This window comes from Pongo pygmaeus, chromosome 19 (assembly GCF_028885625.2).
Source record: "Pongo pygmaeus isolate AG05252 chromosome 19, NHGRI_mPonPyg2-v2.0_pri, whole genome shotgun sequence".
NCBI lineage: Eukaryota > Metazoa > Chordata > Mammalia > Primates > Hominidae > Pongo > Pongo pygmaeus.
Genome location: NC_072392.2, coordinates 85,190,100 through 85,202,367, shown reverse-complemented (window position 1 = coordinate 85,202,367; position 12,268 = coordinate 85,190,100). Strand labels below are relative to the sequence as shown.

General features: G+C 51.3%; 1 protein-coding gene across 2 annotated transcripts in view; it reads right to left on the bottom strand.

The window, feature by feature from the left end:
• The window catches only part of CACNG4 (calcium voltage-gated channel auxiliary subunit gamma 4), a 74,620-nt gene that overhangs the window by 16,099 nt on the left and 46,253 nt on the right, over window positions 1–12,268 (bottom strand). The window lies entirely within an intron of this gene.

Sequence of the window (12,268 nt, the reverse complement as noted above, 5' to 3'; positions counted from 1 at the left end):
TGCGGTGGCTCACGCCTGTAATCCCACCACTTTGGGAGGCCGAGGAGGGCAGATCGCTTAAGCCCAGGAGATCAAGACCAGCCTGGGCAATATGGTGAAACCCCATTTCTCCTAAAAGTACAAAAATTAGCTGGATGTGGCGGGGTGCACTTGTAATCTCAGCTACTCAGGAGGCTGAGGTGGGAGGATCACTTGAGCCCGGGAGGTGGAGGTTGCAGTGAGCCGAGACCACATCACTGCACTCCAGCCTGGGCAACAGAGCCAGACCTTGTCTCAAAAAACCTCAAAAAACCACAGTTATGGTGACTCCTTCCTCAGGAACACAGCTGGTGCAGATGCCAATCCCCTCACTCAATGTGGTTGAGGGAAGAGAAGACGGAGCAAGAGAAACTTCCAGAAGGGCTGAGACCATCACCTGCTTGGTTTCTTCCTCCCTACTCTGAGAAGTGGCTCTCAGGGGGTGGGGGGCCAGACCCCCTGGGTAGCTTCGTAATGTAGGACAGGCCAGTCCTCCCTTCCAGAATCTTCTGCCCCACTCTCCTAGTCCTCTGCTTCCCTGAAGTCTGAGAATGCCCACCACAGAACTGGACATTGGTTGCCAGGGGCACAGGGTGTTGCCGCCACGTCCCATCCGTGCCAGACAACCCCTTCCCCCGGGTCAGCCCCCCGGCTCCTGCAGCCTGGGAGCCACAAGCTCATCTTGACACCAAAGGGGCAGTTTCCAACTGGGGCCAATTCCTTTTGTGCAGCGGCTGCAAGCGCCCCCCTTGCCTCAGTCAGTCAGGAGCACAGTCCTGGCGTCAGGGTCCGGGTGCACGTCCACCTCTCATACTTCCAACCAGGAGAGGTCCCTGGTGAGCTGGGAGCACACTGCCCTTCTACCTGGTCACCAAGAAGCTGATTACCAGCTGCCATCCCCAAGCTCTTTCCTCCACTGGGCCCCTTCAGCTGCTGCCTCCAAGGAGCTGGAGTGTTCAGTGACAACCCTGCTTTCTGAAGGTCCATAGGCCCTGGGGGCCAGCGGTGGGGGGCAGGATGGTGGGGAGGCAGAGCGGGGGTCTCAGAGGTGATGCTAGGAGTGTCCTCTGCATGGGATCCAGCATGAACAACGTAGTTATTAACCCCCGGGTCTCCTCATCTGTAGAATGGGCAGAGCCACAGCCCTTATATCCCGGAGATCTTAGGAGAATTACACCACGTCATACTTGAAAGGTACTTAGGGTGATTCTGGGCCCACGGTGGTGGTCAGAGTTAGGGGGGCTGCTGCTGTTGGATCTAGAAATGACCCGCCCTCGCTCCTTCATGAGTGGCTGAATTGGTGGAGAGCCATGAGGGTTTGTGAGCAAGAGGAAGGAACGCCAAGACAGGCTGGCCTCAGGGTGGTGGGGTGGGGACACAAGGGCCAGAGTGGGCCGGCTACATCCCCTCTCACTCCTGACTCTCACACGGCAGGCTCAGAATGTTCCTGGAGACCTGGAGTAGGCATTTTGCCAGCTGTGGGTGGGTGAGACCAAGCTCTTTGCTGTTCCTCCCCTCCCCCATTCCTCCCCTTCCCCACACACCTTTTTTTGGGCTACTTCATGGGTCTAAGCAAAATCACCAAGTCACACATACATGGTGGGACAAGTGGGATTAAGAGGTTGAAAAAGAAAAAGGAGTCTCTCTTTCCCGATTTGCTTTGCAGCGGCAGGCTGCTAAGTCCACCGTGTGCCTTCTCAGACGCTCCTTCATGGGCACACCCTTCCACGTATATACGCGTGGGGTTCTGCCCATCTTAAAAAAAATTACACTTGTCTTGAAATAATTGTAGAGTCACATGCAGTTGTAAGAAATAATACTGGAACCATCCACCTACCCTTTATACTCAGCTTCTCCCCATGACAACATCATGCAAAACTGTAGTGCAATATCACAACCAGGACGCTGACATTGACAATCAGGATACAGAACACTTGGTCACTGCAAGGAGTCCCCACGCTGCCCTCGCACAGCCCCACCCAAGCCCTCCTGCTCGTCCCCTCCCTGACCCAAGGCAGCCAGGAATATGTTCTCCATGTCAATAGTTTTGTCATTTTAAGACTCTCCTACAAATGGAATCATACAGCATGTAAGCTTTGGGGACTGGCTGTTCTCACTCAGCCTAACCCCCTCAGGATTCATCTGAGCTGTCATGCGTATCGGTAGTTTGCTCCGTGTTATTTCTAAGCGGAATTCTGTGGCATGGATGCAGCATTGTTTGTTTCATCATTCACCCATGGAGGGACACCTGTTGTTTCCAGCTATTACTAACGAGGCGGTGGAGAAGGGCACAAGCTGTCTTCAGCCCCGTGGAGAGTGAATGAGATTGTTCTCTGTCCCTAGAGCCAAGAATCTGGGATATTTCCCCTAAACATCCTCTCTAAGTCAACACATTCAGCTATTTCTTTCTTTCTTTTTTTTTTTTGTTTTTGGAGATGGAGTCTCGCTCTGTCGCCCAGGCTGGAGTGCAGTGGTGCAATCTCGGCTCACTGCAACCTCTGCTTCCTGGGTTCAAGTAATTCTCGTGCCTCAGCCTCCCAAGTAACTGAGACTACAGGCACGCACCACCACCATTGGCTAATTTTTGAATTTTTAGTAGAGAGTGGATTTCACCATGTTGGTCAGGCTGGTCTTGAACTTCTGACCTCAAGCAATCCACCCACCTTGGCCTCCCAAAGTGCTGGGATTACAGGTGTGAGCCACTGTGCCCAGCTGCCATTTCTTTACTGGCGGTTTCAAGTGCCTTCTTCTCCCTGTCTCCCTCCTCTGGGCTTGCTCCCAACTCTCGGTGCCTGGAGGCACAGCTCCACCACCAAACCCAGCGTTCAGGCTGGGTCTGACCAGCTCAAACCACACTGGCACTTTCTTCTCTTCTCTGGACTCCATGCTTCTGTTAATGGGACTGAGTATCGCTGTTGACTCAGTCTCCTAGGACTTTTTTTTTCACAAAAGTTGCCTCACCTCCCCCAAATCTGTTTTTGTGGAGTAGAATGTTTGGCACTAAGGACTTCACATTTATCCCTGTCAAATTTAATTTTGTTAGCGTTGGCCTAGGGCATTTAGTAAGGAGAAAATGAATGGCTAATGCAAGGAGTAAGAAAGAAAGCCATTTTCAATCCACTTCACACGTGTTTGCTCTCCATACATGGGCCATTTGCTGTGCTATCATCTATTAAGTGGTATTTAGGGTGGCTAATTGTGAGATCCTGACTGGCTGGCTGCAGGAATGCTGAGGTTGCGAGGTGGAGACAGGGGTTGCTGGGTTGTGCTCCCAGAGACACTGTGGCCCTCACCTTCCTGAGGGCCAGGAGACCACTAGCGTGAGACTTTGTTAGTCACTCGGCCTCAGGCAAGTTACTTCTTCATCTAGAAACCCTAGGAATTGGACCAGAGGGAGACAGTCCTGCTTGAAGATTCTATGACTATTTTGTAAATAACAGGCATGGGGTGTGTGCACAGGTGTGTGTGCCCCTTCATGAGCAGATGAGCAGGTATAGGCTCGTCTGCACATGTGTGTATCCCTTCATCTGCACATATCAGGAGACACTTTCATTAAAAGTATATTTCTTTTCTTTTCTTTTTTTTTTTTTTTGAGACGAGTCCCACTCTGTGGCCCAGGCTGGAGCGCAATGGCATGGTCTCGGCTCACTGCAACCTCCACCTCCCGGGTTCAAGCAATTCTCCTGCCTCAGCCTCCCAAGTAGCCGGGACTACAGGTGCATGCCACTAAGCCTGGCTAATTTTTGTATTTTTGGTAGAGATGGGGTTTCACCATGTTGGCCAGGTTGGTCTCGAATTCCTGACCTCAGGTGATCCACCCACCTAGGCCTCCCAAAGTGCTGGGTTTACGGATGTGAGCCATCACACCTGGCCTCATTAAAAGTATATTTCTATGGGCACAGGAAGTATCTGGAAAGAAATATCCCCAAATGTGTCCAGTGTTTTATTTCTGAGCGACAGAGTAATGAGCGAGTTACATTTTTCTTCTTTACATTCCTCTGTGTTTTCTGAATTTCCTACAGTATCTGAAAATGAACCAATAAAAGTAAGAAAGGAGACCAGATTCTTTGACTCCGAGTGAAAATGAGGTGGTGGGTCTGAAATGACAGCAGATGCACTTAGACGTGGGAGCTGGGAAGCAAGGTGTGAACCCTGGGGGCCAGAGGGTGTGGGCAGCATTTGAGCCTCTCCTTCCATGACCGCTGTGAAGGTCATGCCTTGGGGTCATATCCTCAAGTACAGTTGAATGGCCAACCCCCAGGACCCGATGGGTTCCAGGGACATAGGAACATGGGAAGAGTCCAGGCAAACCGGGTGAACTGGTCACCTGTGAGCCATTTCAGGGGCACTAAGCCTCCATATGGGACACCTGAGGCCACTGTCGTTACGGGAATCCTGGAGAAAAGCACGTCAGAGGGCAACTTGCTGATGGTGCTCATTCATGTAATCCTTTCTCATTTGCAATGCATTTTCAAAAGCGTGACCTCATTTGATCCTCACATTCACAGCTGCCACAGGCACCTACTGAGAGTGTATGGTCACCCTTCTGTCCACCTCGTACTTCTTGGCCTATCTTTTACCCCAGCCACACATGGCTGCCGTGAGCGACCAGCTCTGTGCAGGTGGAGCCTGCTGACACCTCAATTCAGCTGCACCAATTACTTCTTGCTTTCTGCCCATAGCACTTAGTAGGTTGCCTGAGGGAACGACTCTGCACTCGCGCACGTGCAACTGGAAGTTTGAGAGATGAACCACCCTGGGGGAAACCTTTGAACAGTGGAGGACGGGATGGGAGCTGGTGGATAAAGGTCCCCAAACGCTGTCCCTTGGTGGGCAGTTCTGAAGTCCATTCTACACTGCTTCTGAAGGGGTGGGTCCCAGCAGGACCAAGCCAGGTGATCATCAGCTCAGGACATCCTTGCATTGGCTTTTCCCTCCCCGATGCCTGGTTCCTAGGATGGCCACCCAAGATACACCCCCTGCATACCAGCCCTGGGCTCAAGCTATGATGAAGGCTGGGCATGTTGCATGCTTCAGCCCATTTCATCTCTGCAATAATGCTCCTTTGAAGATGGAGAAAGAGGCTTAGAGATGCTGAAAGACCTTCTTCCATAAGGCTCACAGCAGAACGATTAGGCATTCTACCCTAATGTTTTACGTTAGGTAAATGTTACATTACCTAACGTAAAACAAAGTCTTCTCTGCTCCATTTGACAGAAGAGGAAAGTGAGGCTCAGGGGACATCTGGTCTCCTGCACAAGGCACCCTGGAATCCAGCCTCCTGACTCCTTGTCCAGTGCACCTCCCACACCGCCCCAACGCAGCCTTTCCAAGAATCCTCTATAGTTGCAGGGCTGGGGCTCTACAGGAGGTGAGGCCCAGCTGGTCTTTCTCCCCAAGACAGAAAAGGAAGCGAAACCAGATAGACACCAGGTGCACTGGGTTAGCTTCAAGGAAACAGCTGTCAGGTGATGAAGAGCGAGGTATTGGGAGTCTCCAGGCCCTGGGAAAGAAGGCAGCCTCGGATTGGCTGGGGCTGTGGAAGCCAGGGAGAAGGCGGCCCAGCAGCACAACTCCCCTTTAGGATCTAGGAGGGGACGAGTGTGCATAAAAAGGAAAGAGAAGGAAAGAGGGCAAGTAGAAGATGATACTGAGTGGGACCTTTCCTGTTCACTCATGCATCACTCATTCATTCTCAACAGACTTTCACCGTTTGCTCATCACTCAGTCATTCATTGCTCAACAGTATTGTCACTGTTTACTCATCTCACTCATTCATTCATTCATTCCTCAACAGCATTTTACAGAGCCCATAGCAATGTTCTAAGTGCTGGGGCTGCCAGTCTGAGTAAGATGGAGTCCTGGCCCTCACGGAGCTCTCATTCTGGTGGAGCAGGGCAAGGCGGGCTGTTGACACAAGAAGATAAAATAAATGAATATCAGCATCATTTTAGGTGGCGCCATGCGTAAAGACAGGGGAAGGGGTCTGAGGCGTGTTAGGCTGTGGACTCTTGTCCTAAAATTGTGGCTGAGCTCAAAGCTGAGATGATGAAGGTGTGGAGTCCACTTCCGGGAAAACACACCCCTGCGGGGGCTGCTCAGATACGTGATTTCAGACCATCCTCCGTGATCCCCACTCTCTCCAGGCAACACTAGAAGAGGAGAGGGAAAGAACCCCAGACTCAGTCCAGGGACCAGCAAGGAACACGTACTGAGGCCACACAGACCAGAGAAGGTGGTGAGGGTGAAGACCACCCCTGGGACAAGCATCCTGGCAATTTTGGTTGAATTAACTTAGGAACTGCAAAATAATCAAACAACATGTATTGTTCTAGAGAGCCAGCAATGCGAACTTTACCATAATTTAAAGTGGCCATCTCCCAACTACTCCAAATTGGAGAGGTTTCCCTGGACTGTACACTGTGAAAGGGGGTAGCTGTACTCAGGTCACAGCCCTGGTCCAAGGGTCAAATGGACTATGTCTGTGTCTCAGAGAGGGGCATGCTGCAGGAGCTCAGAGCATGCCTGTGTCTCTCTGTCCTCCTGCCAATCATCTGTCATCACTACTTCTCCTCAAGGTTTTCCCAGAGCTACTCAGGACCTGGCCCCCTCCCACACTACCCCATTTCCACAGGAAGGAAGGGAACAGCCTAGAAAGACTGGAGGGCTCTATGTTTCCAGGAGGCTACAGACCATCCCGGAAATGACCTGCCTGGGACTTCATGGAGGAGGTGGGGAACTGAGGGGTAGCAGGACTTTAGCTGGGCTGATAGGTGATGGGGGCATGAAAGAGCTCTGTCCTCATGATAACAGTGACAGCAAATATTTAGTGTACTTAGCACCTATGATGTATAAGGCATTATTTTGATCACCTGACATTTATTAACTTAATCTTCATGCTAACCCTATATGGTAGACAGGCTGACACCCTTTGTTACTAAGTGCCCTAACTGGCATCTGAACCCAGGCTGCCTGGCTTCAGAGTCTGTGCCCCTACTTCGCACACCAAGGAGGCAGAAGAACACAGAGCTCCAAGACGTTCTGTGTAGCTTCAGCATGATGGGGAAGCACGTGTCCCCAACACTCCTTAGGATTAGACTCTGGGGCTGAGGGTATTGGCTGATGCTTCAGGCTGTGTTAATCCTTCACTAGCAGGCAGAGATGCTGAAGCAGCGGGGACGGCAACCCAGGGCCCCACACCACTGACGGTGAGTAGTCAGGGAGGGTAGGCATGGGCACAAAGGCAGAGCTTGGCTGGGGAGCAAGGTTAGGATTTTTGAGAAGGGCTGATGTGTGCAGAGAAGGCACCACCATGTCTGGTGCAAACAAAGGGGACAGTCGGGGCAAAGGTGTGAAGGTTCCCAAACCACAGCTGTCCTGGCATGGTTGGGTAGCAGTGATGGGGGAGGTAGAGGCAGAAGGAGCTGGGATGGGGGTGGGGTCTTGCATGGTGGGCAGAGGACATGGGAGTTTATTGTACAGTCTCCACAGTGGGGATGCTGTAGTCTGAATATTTGTGTCCTCCACCCCCAAATTCATATGTTGAACTCCTAACCCTGAGGTGATGATGTTAGGAGGTGATTAGTGGAGCTCTCACAAATGTGATTAGAGTCCTTTTAAAAGACTTTAAAAGCTCTGGAGAGCTTGTTTGTCCCTTCAACTATGTGAGAACACAGCAAGAAGGCACCGTCTATAAACCAGGAAGCGGCCCTCACCAGACACCAAATCTGCTGGCGCCTTGATCTTGGACTTCCCAGCCTCCAGAACCGTGAGAAATAAATTTCTGTTGTATTGTAAGCCACCCAATTTATAGTATTTTGTTATATACTATATATACACTATATTTTGTAGTTTGTTAGCAGCCTGAATGGACTAAGGGAAGGGGTGACTTCAGGTTGGAAGGCCCAGGGAGGTACCCTTCTTAAAGGGAGCTGCATGGGATAGGAGCAGCAAGGAGATGTAAAACCAAGAAATGCAGCCCAGCGCAATGACAAGCGATGTTCTTGGTTTGGGGAGACACTGGCTCCTGTCCTTGGACGTGGTTTCAGAAGAGGGACTGAAGGCCAGGATGGAAGTGACTTGGCCAAGATCATTCCAGCACAGACAGGCAGGGTGCATTAGTTTTCTGGGGTTACTTTAACAAAGTACCATACACTGGGGGGTTCCATGACAGAAAGGTATTGCCTTATAGTTCTGGAGGCTTGATGTCCAACATCAAGGTGTTGATGGGGTTGGTTCCTCCTGAGGGCTGTGAGGGAGAAAGCTCTTCCATGACTCTACCTTGCTTCTGGTGTTTGCTGGTGATCTCTGGCATTCCTTGGCTTGTAGAAGCATCAACCCCATCTCTGCCTTCTCTTTATATCATATTCTCTCTGTGTGCATGTGTCTGTGTCCAAAGTTCCCCTTTTCATAAGGGCAACAGTCATACTGGATTAGGCCCCACTCTAAAGGCCTCATTTTTTTCTTTTTGAGACAGGGCCTCACCCTGTCACCCAGGCTGGAGTGCAGTGGCACGATCTTGGCTCACTGCAACTTCCACCTCCAGGGTTCAAGTGATTCTCCTGCCTTAGCCTTCTGAGTAGCTGGGATTAAAGGCATGTGCCACCACGCCTGGCTAAGTGTTGTTTTTTTTAGTAGAGATGGGGCTTCACCATGTTGGCCAGGCTGGTCTCGAACTCCTGACCTCAAGTGATCCACCCACCTCGGCCTGAAAAGACCTCATTTGAACTTGATTACCTCTGTAAAGAGCCTGTCTCCAAATCAGGTCACATTCTGAGGTACTGGGGTTAGGACTTCAACATAAGAATTTTCGGTGGGGATGGGGTGGGGTGCAATTTAACCCATAACCCAGGATTTGGAGCAGACTCACTGGTCAGGCCCACCAGCCAGTGCTCCAAGCTGCTGCTGACAAACTCGAGGCTCCTTGATTTCCCATGCCTCAGCTCTTTGCCCAGCCCTGCCCCCTGCTCCCCGCAATTCTCCCTTAGAGGTCCCCCTTGTAATTCCTCCACTTCCACACCAAGCGCCAAAGAAACCCCCTAATAACTGTGATTTCCTAATTGGCACACTCTGGTCTCCTACGGGCTGGCCTCTCTCCAGCTTCAGCAAGCCAGGCTGTTGGGAAACCTCTCCATGGGTTCCTGAGTGAAACTCCAGGCATGGAGAGGCAGTCTGGGCTGGGTCAGGCTTTCTCAGGGAGTCCTAGCTTCCTGGCCTGCTAGTGGCTCTCCATGAGACCCTGGTAAGCCACTATGACCTTCAGTTCCTTCATCGAACTTACATTTATTAAGCACCTGCTGTGTGTGAGATGCTGGGGACTCAGAGATGTAGCAGAGTGTCTGCTTGCTAGAACCTGTTTCCTTTTCTTACGGTGCACACGGCTACACTGTATTTCCTAGCTTCCCTTGCAGTTTGAGGTGGCCTGTGACCCAGTTGTCCAATGGAATGTGAGCTGAAGTGATGTGAGCCACTCCTGGACAAGGCTCAAGAGCAGTGGGGGTAGCCCTCCATCTCCACTCCCTCCCAACCTGCCATGGGATGAGAGAAGCTTGGGTCCCTGAATCACTCTGTGGAACACAGATGTCCGTTGAGAGGGCCACCCATTAGGACTGTTACATGAGCGGGAAATGAACTCCTACTATGTTTAAGGCATTGTACATTTGGGCATATTTCTGTTAGAGCAATAATCAATAATACAAGAGGAGAACAGGACAGACACGGTCTCTGCCCTTCTGAAGATTTCTGGTTCCATAGGCATTCAGTGACGACTGAGGAAAGGGCTTAGAAAGAGTCCTGAGTTTCCAACAGCACATCACTGAGGAGCCTGGCCCAGGCTGCAGAGTAGAGGTCAGGGAAGCCACTCTTCATTCAGAAAATGGGGGAAATATTTTTACAAACTTTCATATCTCAAGTGAGACCCAATGAGACCCATGTTGGTCAAGGCACCTTCAGAAGGCTAAATTGTGATGATGTTATGAGTGTGAGTATGTGGTTTTCAACTCCTCATTTCTCGGAGATGTCTTTAGACTAGACTGTGTTCCAATTAGAGTGAAGAGAGGGGCTAAAAATAATAAATGCTTGCCATTGAGAGTCTGGGAATTTTCTTTGGGCAAATGAGGACGACTACCACTGGCAACTGCTAAAAGATTCACACAGGCTTATTTCTTTTTTGATAGTTTAGAGTCATTGAGGTGCCTTGTGGTCCCTCTAGAATCTGTTTGGGTTTGTTGTTTGTTTGTTTTTTCGTTTGTTTTGAGATACAGTCTCACTCTGTCACCCAGGCTAGAGTGCAGTGGTGCAATCTCAGCTCACTGCAACCTCCGCCTCCTGGGTTCAAGCGATTCTTATGCCTCAGCCTCCTGGGTAGCTGGGACTACAGGCACTGGCCACCACGCCTGGCTAATTTTTGTATTTTTAGTAGAGATGGGGTTTTACCATGTTGGCCAGGCTGGTCTCGAGCTCCTGACCTCAAGTGATCCACCCGCCTTGACCTCCCAAAGTTCTGGAATTACAGATGTGAGCCACTGCATCCAGCCTCATTTCTTCTTTGATAGCTTAAAGTCATTGAGGTGCCTCGTGGTCCCGCTAGAATCTGTTTGGGGTTTTTCTTTTGAGGTGGACAAGATCCACCCACTCAATCCTTTGCCCATTTTTTCTTTTAGTTTGGTATTCACTGATTGACACCAGGCCCCGTGGATCCTGCCTGGGAGAACTTATGACCTAGCTGGGGAGGTGAGTGAACACATTACCTAGAACAAGAGAGCCAGTGACACTATGAGACAAGGAGCAGGTTTGTGGAATTTCAAAGAATAAGGGACAAGTGCTGAATGGGGTGTCTGGGAAGCTTGGGGAGGGGCTATGATTCACACAGAGTAAGTAGTACTTGGCATATGGAGGCCCAGGCGAGACAAAGCCCAGAGGCATGTTTGGCATGAGCTTCTGGAAGGGACCTTGCCTGGGGAGGTGACAGGGACAGTACTGAGGCTGAGTAACCAGGTGGGGCTGCAGTCGTGGAGGGAGCCAGAACCATCCTATAAGGAGACTGGATTTCATGCCATCAGCCAAGGCGCCCTGGGAGCTTTCTTGAAGCTGGAAAACTCATGGCTCATGCCCGGAGCTCTAGACCCTCCAGGCTCTGAGTGTCTGTCATTCTGTCCCCAGCCTGGCTGCTATCATCTGGCCTGTTAGGGCTTTTGGATCTCACCCTGGGGCCCCTGGGTGGCCTCTTTTAGCCCCAGAGGAGCCTGGCTGCCTGGACATGGCAGCCCCCGCTCACCCAGGAGAAACAAGATCTCTCCTCATCACTGCCCCTCATGGTGGAATGCCTTGTGAAAAGGGACATATTTCAATTCTGGCTTCAAGTTGGCAGCTTCCTGAGGCTGCCAGAGGCTCCTGGGCAGGGAAGGGTGGTTGATGGGATAGTGTCAGGCCCCTTGAATTCAGCCTGCCTCACCTCTCACCTCTGCCAGCCACAAGGAGACAGCCATCCTGAGGAGTGCTGGGCCGTGAGCTGCAGTTTCAGACCCAACAGAAGATAATGGCTTCTGTAGTGACTCGGGCCCATTGTTCCTTCTGTCGGCTCGTCTGTAGAACCAGGCAGTGGGCCAGGAGCCCTGTCCCCAAGACCCCACCTGTATCTAGCACTCCAGGGAACTACAAGGTCCGAAAAGGTGTTTTCTTTCAATGGAGTAGCCTGGAGTGGGGCCAGTGGAAGATTTGGGAGAGAGGTCACCTTTGTGATCAGCAGAAGGGAGATGGCACTGGACTCTGGTACAAAATCCACTCGGGGACCGAGGCCTGTCTGCAGCCCATTCTGGTTCCCTTAGGAAGCAGGATTCTTGGAGAGAATCCATTTCTACTTCCAGATTCTCTCTGTGAACCTGGAACCTGGAGATCAAAGCTCGTCTGGTAAGCGGAGACGTCACTCTGGGTCCTGGACTCTAAGAACCTTGTGTTGTGAGCACCTGTGCGGTGATTCAGAGGGGCAGAAGGTGGGTGGAGAGGGAGTGGGCCGTCTGCCTTGCACTACACCCATACTGAGGTTCTGATGGTCCTCAGGGGTGTACCACTGGGGAGCCCCTTTCTCTGGGAATGAGTCCTTCACACAGAACTTCCCCCAGTGGCCGCAAGACATGGCCCTGCCCCCAGCCAAGGCTCCTGGGAAGACCTCTGGCCCATGCTGGACCAATCAGAGGTTCTCTTGGAAGTGTATATTTTGGATCAGAGACAGAGGAGACCCATGGACTGAGGG